Below are 18985 nucleotides of genomic sequence, written 5' to 3' on the forward strand. Positions count from 1 at the left end.
TTCCTATTCCTCTCTCTTAAGTTTCTTTCCAGTGCAGTGCCCAGGGAGGGGAACAGCAGGCTTAGGATAGCTACAAAGAGTCCATCTGTGTCCTTCCCCTAGTTGAAATGAAGTAACTCAAAGATGGAGAAAGCTGCTCTCATCTTCTCGGCTCAGATGGTCAACAGATTGAAATAAGCGATCCACTTCCATAGAGGTAATGCCATTAGGAGCTGTTTTGGTTCCAGTCATAGCAGAATGCATTGGGTGTTGGTGAAATGGCACGTGTCCAGAAGGTTCATTGGGGATGGTAGTGTAAAAACCTTTGGGATGTGGGGAGTTGTAAGAGGGTTCAACAAGAGGCTCCAGTGGAGAGAGAGGTTTCATTGCATGGACAGAATAGCAGGGAACCTGGGCTTTGCTTCAGGCTCTCTTTTCATCTCAGCTCTCACCTCATTCCTCATTTGCTCAGCCCAGATACACAGGGTTTTATCCTTTGCCAGGTGAGCAGTGACCCACATTCCCTGGCATCTGCTAGTCCTGTCCCAGGCCCACTGGCAGTCTGCCCTCTTCAGGGCAGATCTACTTAGTAGCCCTCCAGTCAAAGGGGAGTCATATGAGGCTGGTCCTGGCAGAATAGGGAGAAGAGTGCTTCTTACCATTTGTGTTTGTGTCCTGACCTCCTCTAGAGTTTGGTGAAAGCCTGTAGATCCTTTTCTTAGAATAATGACTTAAAATGCATAAAATAAGATACAGAGTATTAAAGAAACCAAATAGATGGATTTTTTTTGTTTTTTTGTTTGTTTTGCTTTGGTTTTTGAGACTGCATTTCTTTATCTCACCCAGGCTGAAAGTACAGCAGCTGTTTACTGGCCCTATCCCACTGCTGATTGGCAAGGGGGATTTGATTCGCTCTGTTTCCCTCCTGGTCTAGTTTGCCCCTCCTTAGGCAACTAGGTGACTTTCCTCTCCCAGGAACTAACCATATTGGTGCTAGACTTAGTGTGGATACCTGATCAGCTATAGTCTGACTATACCTCAAAATTCCCAAGCACAAGAACTCCCACTAACCTTAACCTCACTAATAGCAGAGATTACAGATATGTACCAACACACTCAACGTATCATTTCTTTTTTTAGTTTGTGACCAGGTTAAGCGTCCCTACCCTACTGGCCCCAGTTTCCTCTTTTGTAAAATAAGAAAGTTGGATAAGATGACCTCTACAGTCTTTTAGTGCTAAGTATATCCCTAATTGAACTTAATTTGTGATGAATTTCAAGTTTTCCAATCCAGAACTATAGAACCACAGGTTTATAAGGGTTCTCAGGGGTCACCTAAACCATCCCATAGCTGAGCAGGAATAATCTATACATAATAGCCAATAAGTGATCATCATGCTTTTGTCTGAAGACTTCCAGCGAAGACTTCCAGACTTCCAACCCACTAGCTCCCCAGGCAACACTTTCTATTTTGAAACAACTTTAATTGTTAGGAAATTTTTTTCTCTAACCTTACCTCTGCCTCTGTATAGTGTACACCCTTCATGTCTTGGTTACCCATCCAATACAAAAGTTCAGTTTTAAGCAAATAACAAGCAAAGGGTCAAAGATTTAGAGCTAGAAGAAACCTTAGAGGTCCCCTAAGGACCAATCCTCTGAGTTGGAAGGGACCTTGATGGTTATCTATTCCACACTCTTCCTAAACAAGAATCCTCTCTCCAACAAATGTCATCTTGCCTCTGCCTGAAGACCTACAATGATTAAGAAATCAGTGTCTCCTGAAGTATCTCATCACACTTTGGAATCTCTAAATTTTTGGAAACCTACATCTTATGATCTAATTTTTTTCCATTAACCTTACAAGGCTGATGTCAGGATGAAAGGAGATAATGGACGAGAAGACCTTATGCATTGTAAAGTAGGATAGAAATCATAATGACACATTGCTTTAAGGCTTATACTGGACATGGTGCCACACCCCTATAATCCTTACTATAAGAGAAGCTAAGGTTAGCTGATCCCTTGAACTCAGGAGTATTGGGTTGCAATGAACTATGTGCCAAATGAGTGTCTACCCTAAGTTCGGCCTCATTATGGTGAGCTTCTGAGGGGTAGTGGTGGGAGGGTACACCATTTGCTTAAAGAGAGGTTATGCCAGCCCAGGTTGGGAATGGAATAGGTCAACTCTCCTATAGTGATCAATAGTAGGATGTGGCCCTACAGTTCCAGCCTGGTCAAGATGGTGAGACACAGTCTTAAAAAAAAGAAAGAAAGAAAAATGTTTACAAAACACTTTCCTCATGACTATTCTATAAAGTAGATGATGAAAGCATTTCTATCCTCATTGTATGGATTAAAAAGGCAAGGTTCAGACAATTGAAGGGACTTGTCCATGGTCACGCAACTGGTATTGATTGATCAGTAATCACTTCTTTAGCTTCTACCATGTGCTGGGCACTGTACTAGGTGCTGAGAATACAAAAACAAGAAGGAGACAATCCTTACCGTCAAGGAATTTTTACTCTTCTGAGTAAGCAGAGGAACTGGGATTTGAACCTAGGTTTCCTGCACCAAGTCCATCACTCTTTTCATTGTACTATAGTAACACTCAAATGTAAGCTATTGTTAGAGACAAGGATAAAGCCAATAGTCAAAATTAGTCAATCAACATATTGGAATGTGATCTCACTAGTATAGAAAATTTGTAAATGATGAAACTCCCTTCATTTTATAGGCAGGGAATCAGGTTCACAAAGGGTAAAGGACTTGCCAAAAGGCTTTATCATAGCAGAGCCAAGGTCCTTTGATTCCAATTCTTTCAGCTGAACAATACTGCTGAAGAAGTCCTGTTCTGTCTCTGGTTGACTTCAGTTACTGGAATCTGAGACATTCTCAAGGAAAGGATATAGCATAGCACCCCTTCTGGGCTCACTTACACAACTGGCACTTTGCACTAGCAAAAGGTGGTTGCTTACTGCCATGCTTAGGGTTCTAGAAATAATCCTAAAAGGATTAGTTTCTAGTATTTTAATTCATAAGCCCCCACTAGAGTGCTTCTCACTGACAATCAGCCAGTAGTTTCAGTTTCAACAATTTGTAACAAAAACGATTCCCTCTCCTACCCCAAACATGAACCAGAGACATGTTCTTTTCTGGCACACACAAGATTGCTGGGGAAAGTGGACATATTTAAAGTAGAGAAATAGTGAGGCACACATGTAGAGAATATTTGTGGCAAAGGGGTAAATACTAGCTTCTGGTTATTAGAAGTCTTTTTCTCTCTTTGTAGATACCTTATGAAGTTCCTTTTAGTTGGGCTCAGGGGTGCCTTTATAGAGTCTATGGCCAACCCTTCTCTTTCTTCTCCCCACCCCAAGGAAGATTCCCTATCAGGACTCCATCACCACTGGTTTCAATGACCACTTAACTGATTGCCCAAAAGTGTGTCTGATTCCTGCAGCCATTAAGAATCTATTTCCTGTGTGGTATCATCCATCTTTAACCAATATTTAAACATTTATTCTTTTCAAATTGATTAAAAGCTTGTTTATGCTTAGTATATACTTTTGATTGATTGATTCAGTCAAGTTCTCTGAGTCTTATGTGTTTAACTGGGGTCAGGGTATAACCTCACTCTTACTGATTCTTTAGTCGGGGGTGCATGAATTAGGAGTCAGTCACATCCAATTCAAATGGGGGCCACTTACCCATGAATAAGGATCATTGTGGCTGCATATTGACTTAGAAAACTACATATTATCATTATCTATGATTTTCGTATTTGTACTTTGTTAATTATTTCACAATCATATTTTAATCTAGAATGGGCTGTATTCAGGAGTATTACAGGCAGCCTTGGGGCATTATATTTGACACCTCTGATCTAGCGCATAGCTCTATCCCTACTGTGTTGTAAGTTCCGTACAAGATCTTTCCATTCTCTGGAACTCAGTTTCCTCATCTGTAAAATGACAGAATTCGACTCAGTGAGCCATGAGGTCCTTTCCAGCTCAGATCAAATCATGCTAAGTTCCCTTTTAGCTTTAGATATGTAATCCTCTGATATCTACCAGTCTCTATAGTCCTAGGTTCTGATTTTATGACTTCCTGTGATTCTTTATCGAGAAGACCACCATTTGGACTTACATGAAGTCTTTGTTCTCTGTCTTTTTGTATTTATTGTTTTCTACTTTTGGTGAAAAAGACTGGAAGTGGCTATGACCTTCCAGCTTTGAAAAGTGAGAAGGGTGAGCCACCAGAATCTGGCAGCTAATGTCCATGCCAGGATTTGATGAAGTCAAACACACTGTAATATTCCATTACATTCATGTACCACAACATATTTAGCCATTCTCCAGTTGGACGGGCATTTACTTTGTTTCCAGTTCCATGCTACTGCAAAAACTGCAGTATTGGGGGGAAGTTATGGGACTTTTATTTATGGATTTGACCTCCTGGATCTTTGGAACAAAGGGACATCACCTTAAAGTTACAACTTTGGAGACTTCTCCAAAGTTTCAGTTATTCACCATGAGTGTATGAGCACTGAAGATGAAAGGGACCTGGCTGTGACTTTCTGAGCTTTGAAAGGTTGAGAGAGCTACCAGAGGACCAGGAATAGGGGCCTATGCCAGTGTTTGACAACGGTGCAGCCCCAAGGAGTAATCTGTAGACTTTTCTGTAGCCACCATAGCTTAGTTTCCTCATCTGTAAAAATGGTCATAGTAATAATACCTACCTTCCAGAGCTGATGTGAGGATTAAATGAGGTAACATGTAAAGTGCTTTGAAAACCTTAGAACACTATATAGATGTTAGCTGTTTATCATTAGTAAAACTGGAAGGATTTTGGGTGTCATCTAGTTTAAACTCTGAATACTGAGGTCCTTTGAGATTAGATAATTTACATTCTTTCTAATCCTTTCATTTTGGAAACACTACCTGAGTGACCATGGGAAAGTCATTTAACTTTTCTGGGTCTCAGTTTCAGCATCTGTAAAATGAAGAGTGTTGAATTTGATGCCCCTCGGGGTCAAGTCCAGTTCTAAATCTATGACTCTATGAGCCTATGATATCAGAACTGTAAGTGGGCACAGGCAGGTGAAGGGATTTGCTTCAATCACCCAGATGGTCAGTGTCAATGCTGAAATTTGAATCCAGGTTGCCTAAATACCAAATGAAGCACTCTTCTCATTGTATCACACTTTTCCTGGTCTTGGAAGAGGAGACCCACAAAGATAGATTTCACAAGTTAGCAGATACCCTCCTCTGCTTCTGCTTAACCCTATTGGAACTAACCAAACTACCTGAGTCCTAGAGTTCTAAACATTTTTAGTTTCATGGACTCCTTTGACTATATGGTGAAACCTATTGACCCCTTTTCAGAATATTGCTTTCAGATTGGCAAAATAAAATACATAGAATTATATTGAATTTTATATTGAAATGTATTTATTGAAGGAAACTATATTGAAATGTAGTTACCAAAATATAAAAAAAAAGTTCAAAGATCTCAGGTTCAGAACTTCTGCCCCAGAGGGTTGTTTGGAAATCAGTCAAGGTATAAAATGTTTTTTCTATAGAAGCTGCAAATTCCAAGAATTGATCATGATGGTGATGGCAAACTACACCCTGACACTTGGCTGAGAGATTGGACCCCAGCCCTGCAGCAATGTGCCAAGCAGTTGGCTGCATATGTGGCTAGAGCCCAGTCCCTTTGGCTTACTGGGGACCCAAGGAGATGGTCAGAAAGACCAGTCCCACAGAACTCCATAAAACCCAAGTGGGAGTTAAGTCAGCCCTCTGAGTGACCAGGAGTAATTAGCGGCAGTCTCCACAGAGAGTAAAACTCAAATGTCAAACAATACCAGGGCCATTAAAGCCATCTTCTTTTATTACTACTGCCTGGGTTGCCATTGAATGAAGCACCAACCTTCCCTGTGGCTACAGACCTGGAAACTTGTTGGATGTCATGTGAAGGGCACTGGTGGACAAAGCAAGGGACCCAACTCGTGTGACATAGGCATATTCCATTTCCCCCTTGGGCCTCAGTTTCCTCACCTGTAAAAGGAGAGGATAATTTAGATCAGATGTGTCAAACTCATTGTCCATGCAGTCAGCAAAACTCCTGAATCCTGCCAAATAGGATTAAAATGTAATCGGGAAATATTTAACAAAATGAATAAAAATACAATGCAATATAGAAAATGTTAACGTAGTTTTCTAAGTCAATATTTAGCTTATATGGATCTATTTCTATTTGATTTTGACTCTACTGGGTTAGATGATCTCTAAGTTTTATCATAAATGAGGGAAGTTCTCTGAACCTCAATTTCTTCATATAAAATGAAGAAATGATCCTTTCTAGTTCTAAGCTTGGTGCTCTCTGATATAGTAGCCTAGAGTTGATGGCCTTGGGTTCAATTCAATTCAATGAACATTAACTAAATGTCTACCACATGCCAGGCAATGTGCTGGAAATACAATGACCAAAAAAAAAATTCCTGCCTTCAAGAAGTTTACATTCCCCTGAAAGTAACGTACACAGAGAGGTGAGCACACAATACATATATGTAATTGCCGCTTAGCACTTGTGTGATCTTGGACAAGTCACTTACCTCTCTAGACTTCCTTTTCACTCCTTACTCCCCTAATCTGTCACCTGAGAAGGTGGTAGTAGAAGACCCCTGAGGTTTCTTCTTGCTTTAGATCTTGTGCTCCCCAGATACAAGCACAAGCATCATGAACATCTAGGAGATGGTGCTGTAGAGTTAAGACAATAGGGCAACCTGTCCAACAGAGCCAGCTAAGCCCCAGAACCTCCTTCCCAAGGTTTCCTACTGATGACTGGGAGTAATGTTTAATTTAGAGGAGGATAAATTATTTTTTAAAATTCTCAGTGCTCAATTGGACCTTAGAACATGGAACATCAGAACTGGGAGAGGTCTTAGAATATAGAAATGTCAGGGCTGGGAGGGGCCTTAGAACAGGGGATGTAAGAGATGGGAGAAGACTTAGACCAGGGAATGTCAGGGCTGGGAGGGGCCTTCTATCACAGAATGCCAGAATCAAGGTCTTCTGACTCCTAGTCAGGGTTTTCTCCTCCTCAGCCCACCAAGGTTTCCAGTCACATCAAATCTATTGTTCAGGGTTGCCCTCTATGGTAGCTTCCCCCATGGTGCTGCTTGAACTTCCTATGACTTATACCCTACCCACTGAGTCCTCTGCCAGTTACATCCCTCAGCCACATCTAACTCCCCTCAACAACCATCTGTTCCCCAGTTATTTACTGAGCCTGTGCTACATGCATACGGATGATACACCTCATGCAGATGTTGTGTTTCTCATGGCTCTCCAGCTATGGGCCTCACTACAAATAGGCAAACTTATGTGCCATATGCCCATACCTCTCTCCAAATCCTCTTTCCTACTATGTGTTTGCCCTCTAAGGAACCCTCCTTCCAAATCTAGTTGAAGCCTCCTTGAGCCTAAAGCCTTCACTGATCCATCCTACCTACCCCTAGACATTCTGGTCTCTCTGACTTCCTGACTATATATTACTTAGCTTTTGATGTTGACAAGTTGCTTTCTTCTCTTGGAACTTTAATCTTTTAAATCTTTTTAGTCTCTTCCATTGTAAAGTGACATGGATGGATCAGCTAATTTTCAAATTCAGTTTAGCTCCAATGCCTATGTTATAGATCTGGTCTAATGCAAGCTGACCATTCAGTGTTCTGAGGGCCCTCCCCCTTCCCACCATGCTCAGTTCTAGGGTCTGTCCCAGCTCTGGCATTCTCTGTTCTGAGCTCTCTTTATCTAATACTCTTGTTTCCTAAGCTGACAGAGGTAAAGTAATTTACCTCCCCGGTGCCTTTAACTTCAGGGAACCCAGGCAGGCCTGTGAATCTAATCCATGTAGACACTTCAGCTGGACCACATTAACTAGAACCTTTCTCTGCTTTGTTTACCTCAGAGAAGAAGGCAGCCAAGGAAGCATACCACAGCAGGCTCTCTGATAGCCTTACAAATCAGGGAGATTTTACTGGGGCCTCTGCTTGGCTAGCTCCTACACCCTCTCCTCTGCTAGCCCCCACCTCACTAGTAGGCAGCTTCTGTGGGAATGGTGATTCAAATCGGGACCTCAGAACTCATTTCCCTTGGTATCATTGGTTGACATTGACCTAAGCCCCCAATGATAATGACCAGGTTCATCCTCTCCTCTGATACTAAGAATGATTGGATTTTTCCAGATCTCTGGGGAAGTATCTCCTCTAGTTCTATTGTTTATAATTCCTTGTTTGTTGTGAAGTTAGTTGCAACTTTGGGGCTTGCTGAGGCAGGCTGGAACAAGACACTCAGAGCTTTATATTCACAGAAACATAACTCTGGAAAGGGAAGGGAGCTCAGGGGTATTCTAGTCCTACCCTCTCATTTTACAGCTGAAGAAACTGAGGTGCAGAGAGTTTAAATGCCTTCCTCAAGGTCATCCAGGAAGCACCAGAGGCAGGATATGAACCCAGGTCCTCTGACTGCTGAGGCAGTGATCTTTGCTTTGAATCACATTATATTATTTCTTTAATAGCAATGGAATCAACCATTGGAGAAAAGATTTGATGATGGATTGACATCCAACCCCAAGCGAACTCGGGTTGTAGTTTCCCTTGCCCATCATTGAGCAGAGGCCAGGAGATTTTTTCAAGGTCTAAATGAACCTGGAATTTCTAGATATAAAACAGGCACAATAGACACAGTGTCAGTGAGAAGAACTCTTAGAACATAAAAGGTCAGAACTTGGGAGCCCTTAGAACAGATAATATCTGGTGTGGAAGAGGCTTTATCCATCACCTACTCCAACTCCATTATTTTGCCAATAAGACTAAGGAGTCAGAGTTTAGAATGGAAAGGGGCATTAAGATTCAACATAATCCAATATCACTTTACAGATGAGGAAACTGAGGCCCCAAAAAGTTTAAATTATTTACACATAGTCACACAGGTTATAACTAACAGATCCACCATACAAATCCAAGTTCTAACTCTAATTAATTTACCCAAAGTCACCTAAGTAGAGAGGTCTTCAGATAGATCAATAGACTCACCAATCAATGAGCACTTATTAGATGACTACTGCATGCGAGGCATTGTATTGAGCAGGAAAGTACCTGTCTTCAAGGAAGAAGGGAAAGGGAGAAAAGATTGTTCTTTAGAAATAACAAAAGTGATACAATCCTTTCCCTCAATGACATTCTGGCAGGAGTTCTAACCCTTTGCTATGTATGTCCTGGACCCTATGGGCAGTCTGGTGATGTATAGTTGACCCCTTCTAGAATAATGTTTTTAAGTGCATAAAATAAAATGCATTGTGTTACAAAAGAAATAAATGATATCGAATAGTCATAAATACATTTTAAAAGAAAAATAAGTTCATGATCTAATGTCAATAACAACGACTGAGGCAGCAGGAGACCTGGGTCCCACTCTGATCTCAAGTTATAATCTTTTTTTTTTTAATTAATTTTTAACATTTATTTTCACACAGTTTTGGGTTACAAATTTTCTCCCCTTTTATCCCCTCCCCCCCCAAACCCGAGCTTTCTATTGCCCCTGTGACCTATCTGCTCTCTCCTCTATCCTCCCTCCCTGCCCTTGTCTCCGTCTTCTCTTTTGTCCTGTAGGACCAGATAACTTTCTTGACCCCTTAACCTGTATTTCTTGTTACCCAGTGGTAAGAACATTACATTTGGTCCTAACACTTTGAGTTCTAACCTCCTTAGCTCCCTCCCTCTCCACCCCTTCCCCTTGAAAGACAGGCAATTCAATATAGGCCATATCTGTTTAGTTTTGCAAATGATTTCCATACTAGTTGTGTTGTATAGGACTAATTATATTTCCCTCCATCCTATCCTGTCCCCCTTTACTTCTATTTTCTTATGGTCCTTTCCCTCCCCATGAGTGTCGACCTCGTATTGCATTCTCCTCCCCATGCCCTCCCCTCCATCCTCCCCCCCCACCCTGCTTGTGCCCCTGTCCCCCACTCTCCTGTATTATGAGATAGGTTTTCCTATCAAAATGAGTGTGCATTATATTCTTTCCTTTAGTGGAACGTGATGAGAGTAGACCTCATGTTTTTCTCTTGCCTCCCCTCTTTATCCCACCACTAATAAGTCTTTTGCTTGCCTCTTTTATGAGAGATAATTTTCCCCATATAACTTCTCCCTTTCTCCTCCCAATATTTCTCTCTCACTGCTTGATTTCATTTTTTTTTAATATATGATCCCATCCTCTTCAATTCACTCTGTGCACTCTGTCTCTATGTATGTGTGTGTGTGTGCATGTGTGTGTGTGTGTACTCCCACCCAGTGCCCAGATACTGAAATGTTTCAAGAGTTATAAATATTGTCTTTCCATGTAGGAATGTAAACAGTTCAACTTTAGTAAGTCCCTTATGATTTCTCTTTGCTGTTCGCCTTTTCATGGTTCTCTTCATTCTTGTGTTAGAAAGTCAAATTTTCTTTCCAGCTCTGATCTTTTCATCAGGAAAATTTGAAAGTCTTCTATTTCATTGAAAGACCATTTTTTCCTCTGAAGTATTATACTCAGTTTTGCTGGGTAGGTGATTCTTGGCTTCAGTTCTAGTTCCTTTGACTTCTGGAATATCCTATTCCATTCCCTTCTATCCCTCAATGTAGAGGGTGCCAGATCTTGTGCTATCCTGATTGTATTTCCACAATACTTGAATTGTTTCTTTCTAGCTGCTTGCAATATTTTCTCTTTCACCTGGGAATTCTGGAATTTGGCCACAATGCTCCTAGGAGTTTCTCTTTTTGGATCTCTTTCATGCGGTGTTCTGCAGATTCCTTGAATATTTATTTTGCCTTCTGGTTCTAGAATCTCAGGGCAGTTTTCCTTGATAATTTCATGGAAGATGATGTCTAGGCTCTTCTTTTGATCATGGTTTTCAGGTAGTCCCAGAATTTTTACATTGTCTCTCCTGATTCTATTTTCCAGGTCAGTTGTTTTTCCAATAAGATATTTCACATTATCTTCCATTTTTCGAATCTGCGCGGTATGTTCTGAGATATCTGTCTTTCTCGAAAAGTCCTTAGCGTCCATCCGTACCATTCCAGTTTTGAAAGATCTATTTTCTTCAGTGAGCTTTTGAATCTCCTTTTCCATTTGGTTAATTCTGCTTTTGAAAGCATTCTTCTCCTCATTGGCCCCTTGCACCTCCCTTGCCAGCTGAGTTAGGCTAGTTCTCAAGGTGCCAATTTCTTCAAGATTTTTTTGGTTCTCCTTGAGCAGGGAGCTGATCTGCTTTTCATGCTTCTCCCTCATCCCTCTCATTTCCCTTCCCAGTCTTTCCTCCACCTCTCTAACTTGATTTTCAAAATTCCTCTTGAGCTCTTCCATGGCCCGAGCCCATTGGGTGGGCTGGGACATGGAATCCTCGATTTCTGTGTCTTTGCCTGATGGCAAGCATTGTTCCTCCCCATCAGAAAGGAAGGGAGGAAGTGTCTTTTCTCCGGTAAAGTACCCTTCAATAGTTTTATTTCTTTTCCCTTTTCTTGGCATTTTCTCCAACCAGTGGCCTGACCTCTGAATGTTCTCCTCACACCCACCTCGCCTCCTGGTCCTCCCAGCCAGCGTTTGGGGACTGAGATTCAAATGCTGCTTCCCGCCTTAGGATTTTTGGCGGGGGCAGGGCTGCTATTCAGTGTGAGAATTAAGTTCAGGTGGTCAGGGGCAGGGCCGCCTCTCAGGCATAGTTCCCTCTGGGGGTTTATGCACAGACCTTCCACAATGGATCCAGGCTCCTGCCCGTTTGGGGAGCCCCCGTCCGCAGCCGCCTCTCAGCCCCCACCTCCCGGGGGGGCCCGAGCCTTAGGGGCACCCCACTCCCCTCTCAACCCGCCAAAGAGACTCTCTCACCCACCCCCGTCAGTCACCTGTTTGTGGGGGGGCCTGTGCCGCCGCTGAAGATCCTGCCTCCGGAGCCCTCTCAGATCTGTGCCTCTCGGAGCCGTGGCTGCCGCAGCTGCCGCAGGTCCGGGCTGGGCTCCGTGTCTGCAGCGCGACGGACCTTTTGCGAGAGGTTTGCAGGTCCCTCTGTGGGTGGGGGGACCTGCGTGGCCGCTGGAGATCCCGTCCCCGTAGCCCTCTCAGATCTCCTCCCCTCAGTGTCGCGGCCGGGGCAGGGCCGCACTCCGCTCCCCGTCCCGGTGCCCAGTCCACGGCGCAAAGGACCCCCCGCGAGAGGTCCACAGGTCTCTCCAGAGCAGGAATCTCCCTCGCTCCAATACTCCGTGGTCTCTGGGTGCAGAATTCGCCCTGGCTTGGTCCCCTCTAGCCATTCTGTGGTTTGTGTGTTCGGAGCTATGTGTATGTGCGTCTTTCTACTTCACCATCTTCTCTAGTTATAATCTTTGATGTGTGTGACCTTGGGCAAGGGACATACCATTTCTGAACCTCAGTTTCCTCCTGTGTAAAATGAGAGGAAGTAGACTAAATGATCTTCAATACCTGTTTAAGCTCTGACATTCAGCGTCCCACAATCACAGCATAAAAACTGGGAAGGACGTCAGAGGTTTTTTAGTTTTACCCTCTCATTTTACTGATGAGAACCTGAGACCCAAAGAGTAATTATGTGTACATGTGTGTATTACTGTGTGTGCCTGTGTGAGTATGTATGTATGTATGTGTGTGTAGATAGATAAATAGATCAATCAATCAAAATATAGATAGGTCAGTCGATAGAATGATCAATAGATAGATAGTCACATTGTCCTTTTAAAAAAAGGGATTAGTTAATTACCGGAGTCCGTGAACTTGTTTTATATTTCAATAACTGGATTTCAATATAGCTGATTTATTTTGTAACATGATGCATTTTATTTTATGCATCTAAAAATATTATTTTGAGAAGGGGTCCACAGACTGCCCACAGGGTCTAGGACATACATAGCAAAGGGTTAGAACTCCTGCTAGAATATCCTTGAACGAAAACAGTGTTTCACTATCCCCAACACCAAGCACGATACTTGGTACGTAGCAGGTATGTAATACATTCTTGTTGATTGATTGGTTGATTTGACCAGCATCATCCAGACAGTTCTAATAGTTTAGGATTTGAACCCAGGTCCAGTGGGTCTAAATCCGATACTTTTCCCACTCTACTAATCTGACTCCTCTCGATTTGGTGGTAGAGGTCCCATGTCTGGAGCCCATGTTTTGGAGGAAATCAGTCTTTGCTTCCTTTTCAGGCAACTAAAAACTTCCTAACAATTTGAGCTGTCCAAAATAGGAATGGGTTGCCTCTAGAAATGTTGGGCACTCCTTCTTTAGGGGGTCTTCAAACAGAGGTTGAATACTCACTTGTTGGATATATTATAGTAAGGATTCCTTTTTAGATATGGGTTGGAGTGAATGGCAGTTGAGGTCCCTTTCAAATCTCAAATTCTGTGATTCTATGAATCCCACCAATATAGGGGGCAAGTCTTTCCAGTCTGATTTGAGATGTTAAGTTTACTCCCTCTTGTACTGTGTCCAGGACCTCAAGCTCACTTACTCCAAAATGTTTCTTGAACTGAACCAAATTGATTTTTTTAAAAGTCTCCTCCCCCAGCTTCCACCCTTATGCTTTATGCATTATTTGTGATCAGAAACATCTTTGCCCATCTGTGCCAAGCATCTCTTTCAAAGTAAGGTAACCAGCCTTGGACTTCTATCTCCTCTAAACTGACACTCAGGCACCTGCACAGAGCCTTGTGACAGCCCAAGCCTGTTGCCATGGGAGCGATGTCACAGACAGACACAAATCACTGGCCTCCTCACCCCTGCCCTATGCCCTCTCCCATACAAAAAGCACCCCCCCCATCCCGATGATGGGGGTCAAGGTAGACAAAGTATTGTCAAGTGTCCTTGGAACCAGTAGCCTGGGAATGTGATTTTGGCCTCTCCTGCTGCTGCCAAAGGGGAGGTGCCTGGTGGAGGAAGGCTGCTACATATCTTCAACTTGCCTGGGTACTCTCATGTAGACTTGGCAGGCTCCCTTGCATACTGAGTAGGAGCAGAAAGCTAACCTTGTCTCATCTGCCTAGCTGGAAACCCTGCTGATCTCCCCACCTTTCTTTCCCCTTTCCCCATCTTCCTTTGTTTCTATTGATTTCTACATTCTTCCTTCCCTGCTTCAAGTCCCTTCTTGAAGTTTTACTTCCATTTTTTCCAACTTGGATTTCTTTGTGAACCAGATTGCCTATGGGGATGGGGGTGGGGAATTGATGAGGGAGAGATGGAGAACAAAGTATTTCTAGGCCTCATGAGGAGTCCTCAAAGCCAAGGGTATCAACTTGAAGCTTTAGTTTGAAGGAGAGAAGAGTAGGCCAGAATCAAGGATAGTCACTTTGTAAATTGAAAGCTCGAAAAATCATAGAATTTCAGAGATAGAGGGAAACTTAGAGGTCAGCTTTAGTCTGGCCACATTTGATACATGTGAGGAAACTGAGGCCCAGAAAGGGGAAAAAAAAAGATTTGCTAAGATTAGACAGCAGAGCTGGGCCTAGAGGTCAAACTTTATCTCCCCCACTTCTCTCTCTGTCTCTGTCTCTCTGTCTGTGTGTGTGTCTGTCTCTGTCTCTCAACATTTAGTGATTCCTTTTTGGTCAACCAACAAACATCTTATTAAGCACTTGCCATGCATCAGGCACTATGCTAAGTTTTAGGGAAACAACCAAAAGTTAAAAAAAAAAAGCACAGTCCTTTCATGCAAGGAGCACCCTTCCTAATAAGCAAGTCTGCATGCAAACAACTGTGTAATACAAGATATATAATACAATTTTAAAATTTTACATCATAGTCATTTCTGGAAATACCCACCCCAGAACTGAACAGTAACCCAAAAATGTTAAGTATAATGCCGGATTTGTCTGACCACATGTATAACATTTGGACCTAATTAGCCCCTGCTTCACTGCCAAGAAGAGGGTGGTTTATTTCATTTCTTGTTCTTCACTGTCATTACTGGTTCTTCAGTTGCACAGACCAGAAGCCAGGACTCCAGTACTTTTTCTATTATATGAGAGGGCTTTTCTCAGAAGGAAGATTCATAAGATGATAGCTCTAAATCTGAAAGGGACCTCAGAGGGCTGTTAGTTCTATCCCTTCATTTTACAGATGAGTCAGTTAAGGCCATTGTGTAACTTGGCCAAGGTGAGATAACTAGGAAGTATCAGAGGTAGGATTTGAATCCAGGTCATTGGACTCCTGAACCAGAACTTTTCACTGTGAGCTTCCTTATTCAATTCAACTCACCGATCCTGACACTGTCCTAGGTGCTGAAGTTACAGAAAGACGACAAAATGAAACAGAAATAGAAGAAAGAGAATGCTAGGTAATTATAATGACCGTGCTTGGCCCTGGAGAAGAAATGAGGAAATGTACTTCACCTTCTTTGGAGAGGTAGGGAATGCTACATAGGGAACACTGACTATATGATCAGACTCATTTGATGCATTGGTTAATTTTTTTTTTCTGAACTGATTTTTCTTTATTTTTTACTCTTTGTTACAAGGGATAGTTTGCTGGATGAGGGAAGAAAGAGAGACATATTCAGACATTAAGGCAATGTAAAAAAAAGCTATAAATTAAAAATTTAAAAATATTAAGCCCAAAAAGCACCTCTCCATCCATATAACTAAAGGATTTCCGCTTTCAAGAAACTTATATTCAAAGAATCAGCAGGTGAAACAGGCAAATGGTAAAAAGCACTCATGTCTCTGTTAAACAAAAATGATATTAATAATGGCATTTATATAGAACTTTAACATTTTTCAAAGTGCTCATTTTATCCTCACAATCAACCCTATAGGATCGGTGCTATTTTTGTCCCCATTTTCCAGATGAATAAACTGAGGCAGAGGTCATATCACTAATATCACTTGCCCAGGGTCATATCACTAATAAGTGTCTGATGTTGGATTTGAATTGAAGTCTTCCTGGCTCCAGGTCCAGCCTTCTATCCTACCTAGCTGCTTCTAAGCTAAGAAAACTAAGAAAAATTTAACTTAATAGCCTGGATGGGTAATTCTTATTACTCTGAATTTGCATTCCAGCAGGAATTCACTCACATAAGCCTTGCCCAGGGGATTCAGAACTTAGCAGAAAGTAAACTGGACTTGAAGGTAGGAGAGACCTGTGTTTGAATCCCACTTCTGACACTTATCCGCTGTGTGACCACAGCCAAGTCACATAACCTCTCTGAGACCTGGTTTGCTCATCTGCAAAAGAGAGACAATAACTGTGGTACTTGCTTCACATTGAGGGTTTTATTGGGATTTTGCTTTAAGCACTTTGTAAACCAGAAAAAAGTGCTATATAAATGCCAGTTATTGTTCTGATTGTGATAACAACATGCCCAAGCCCAGAGAGAGGAAGAGCCCAGGTCCCACAGGCCCAGAGGGATCACTAATGTTGAATATCAAGACATTTGATTCTACCTTTTAGAGAAAATTAGCTCTCACATTTAAGCAGTGACAACATCTGAAGGGGAAGCCTTTGAGTACTCACAGTGCTACTCTTCAAAGCAAAGGATTGGAGGAGCCTTAGAACATCCCAGACAGGGCAGGAGACTATATTCCAGGCGGAGACTATATTTAAAGCTGTAGGGAAGGTAGGGGGCATGGTGAGTGGCTAGTGAGACTTGGAGTTAGGGAGACCTCAATCTGAACATCCTGCCTCAGACATTTACTAGCAGTGTGACCCTGGTCAAATCATTTGATGTCTCAGCCACATAATTTTCCTTATCTGTAAAATAAGGATAATAACAGCATCTGCCTTATAGTCTATTATCATTCCAAGGTCTTGAGGAACAGTCCCTAGCTACTTATAGTGCCTTCTTCTATTAGGTCTATATACTCTGCAGAAGATAACAGTAGTCCCTTTCATAGAAGCTGGAATCTCATCTGAATTATTAGGGACAGGGACTGGATCAGAGAGTTCATTGATAGGAGGAACTCCCAGATGAGAAAACTCACTCTATTAGGGCAAGTAAGTATCTTCTCTGCAACTTTTGATCTTAGACATTTGCCTGAGGCATTGAGAGATTAAGTGACTTGCCTACAGTCATATAGCTAGTAAGTGTGTGAGGCTGGATTTGAACTCAGGTCTTCTCTATTCCAGGTTCAGGACTCTATCCACCTAGCTACAATTGTGACTTATCTTCTAAGGTCACACTCCTGGTAAACATAAGGCGTATGTATGTTGATGTAAGATATACATGTCTATATGGGTTGTATCAACATGTAGCTCATGAAGAAGTATGGATAGAGATGCTCTCAAGTCTGGACCGTGTCTGAGGAGAGGAGAACCAGCATGGTATCTGGGGGAAAGGGCAGACAAGCCTCAGAGCACTGCAAGGTTGGGTGGCTAAGAACTTTTCCCTAGCTTCTAAGAGAGATAACAGATTAGAAATATTCTGTGTATTCCCCAAATGTTTCTGGTCTAGGAGTATGACAAGATTGAAACAAAAATATGGTTCTCAGATCACTCTTAAAGCGATAGTTACCCCCTGAAAGGGTTACCCTCAAAGTCTAAATTTTTCTCATCAAGTGCTAGTTACTCAATAGATGATCACAGATAGCAAATAGTAAGCCATTTAATCCTAGAATATAGCAAATAGAAATCAGAGAATTAGATTAAAATTAACCAGAAGATACATAGGATGAATGAGCTATTTTGATGAGAGAGAGAAGAGATTTCAGCTCAACCAAGAGACCAAAATCTCACTTAAAGAGAAATTTCCCATAGGGAATTAGCTCCCCTAAGGAAAGGAGCTGGAAATCAGGGACATAGTGACAAATCAACCTCTCCTACATATCTACTGCTTTCAGTCTCTCTCTCTCTGACTATGTCTCTATCACTCTTCTCTCTCTTTTTCTTTCTCTCTCACTGTCTCTCTGTCATTCTCTCTGTCTCTGCATGTGTGTCTGTCTGTTTGTCTGTCTCTTTTCACATGTCTTGAGTCAACATTCAAAAGAATCTGGGACCATGTGTGGGCCCACCATTTCCAAGAAGAGATATCCCTCCAAAGCGTTCACAGCAACTCCACTCCTCATGCAGGCATGTAAGGTTGAGCCAGCATTCTTTTCTCCAGTTAAGAGAGCATCATGCAAAGTATCCTAGAAACCCAGGTTGTATAAATATCTGAGACAATATTTGACACCAAATGTGACCTGCTGGGATAAGGGGGTGGCCAGATCCCAAGACTGGATCTTAAAGCTAAAATTGTATTTTTTTTTTGTTTTAGTATCTTCAACACCCAGTAGAGGTCATGGAGGAAAACACTGAGAAAGTGGACATTCAAGGACCTCAAGAGTTTGGTGATCTCCATCTCCCCAGTCTTATTGCATATTGAAATATTTCTTATTTCATACTTCAAAGCACTCTCTTCTCTATCCAAAGCAGGTGGGCCCAGTACTCTTGTACTCCCTGCCTTTCCTTGTGTTGTGTGATCCCTCTCTGTGTAATACCCTTCTTTGTTTTATTCCTACCCATTCTTTAAAGTCCAACTCAAATGGCTGGCCTATTCTAATTCCTCACTAGATCCCACATAATGGTTTGTTGTGTCTCTCTCTGATGTGCTTCTCATTTAATATTATGCGCTATCTTAATTAATGTTATTGTTGTTTCTCATATTATATTGCAGGGTGCATGTCTTATCTAAATGTTGTATTTCATGCAATGCCTTGCATTGTGGTCTGCTAATTTTAAGCATTGAATAAAGTTTGTTATTGATCATCCAAAGGGCAATGGAGAGGTGAATGGTGGACATGACAGCTGACAAACATTTACTAAGTATTTACTAAGTAAATACTAAGTATTTACTATGTGCTAGGCACTGTGCTAAGTATTTATAATACAAAGGTAAAAACATGGGCCCTAATCTCAAGGAGCTCATATTGGAAGAACACAACATGCAAATACTATGTGCATACAAGATGTAGACAGAATAAATG

General features: G+C 41.9%; 1 protein-coding gene across 1 annotated transcript in view; it reads left to right on the top strand.

Annotated features, from left to right (window-relative positions):
* The window catches only part of RBM19 (RNA binding motif protein 19), a 234456-nt gene extending 215687 nt beyond the window's left edge, over window positions 1-18769 (top strand). Inside the window, exon 25 of the mRNA XM_072600362.1 lies at window positions 18277-18769. The gene's annotated coding sequence lies outside the window, so the exon portion shown is untranslated. The remainder of the gene's footprint in view (window positions 1-18276) is intronic.
* The last annotated feature ends 216 nt before the right edge of the window (window positions 18770-18985 follow it).

Source organism: Notamacropus eugenii, chromosome 4, assembly GCF_028372415.1.
Source record: "Notamacropus eugenii isolate mMacEug1 chromosome 4, mMacEug1.pri_v2, whole genome shotgun sequence".
Taxonomy (NCBI): domain Eukaryota; kingdom Metazoa; phylum Chordata; class Mammalia; order Diprotodontia; family Macropodidae; genus Notamacropus; species Notamacropus eugenii.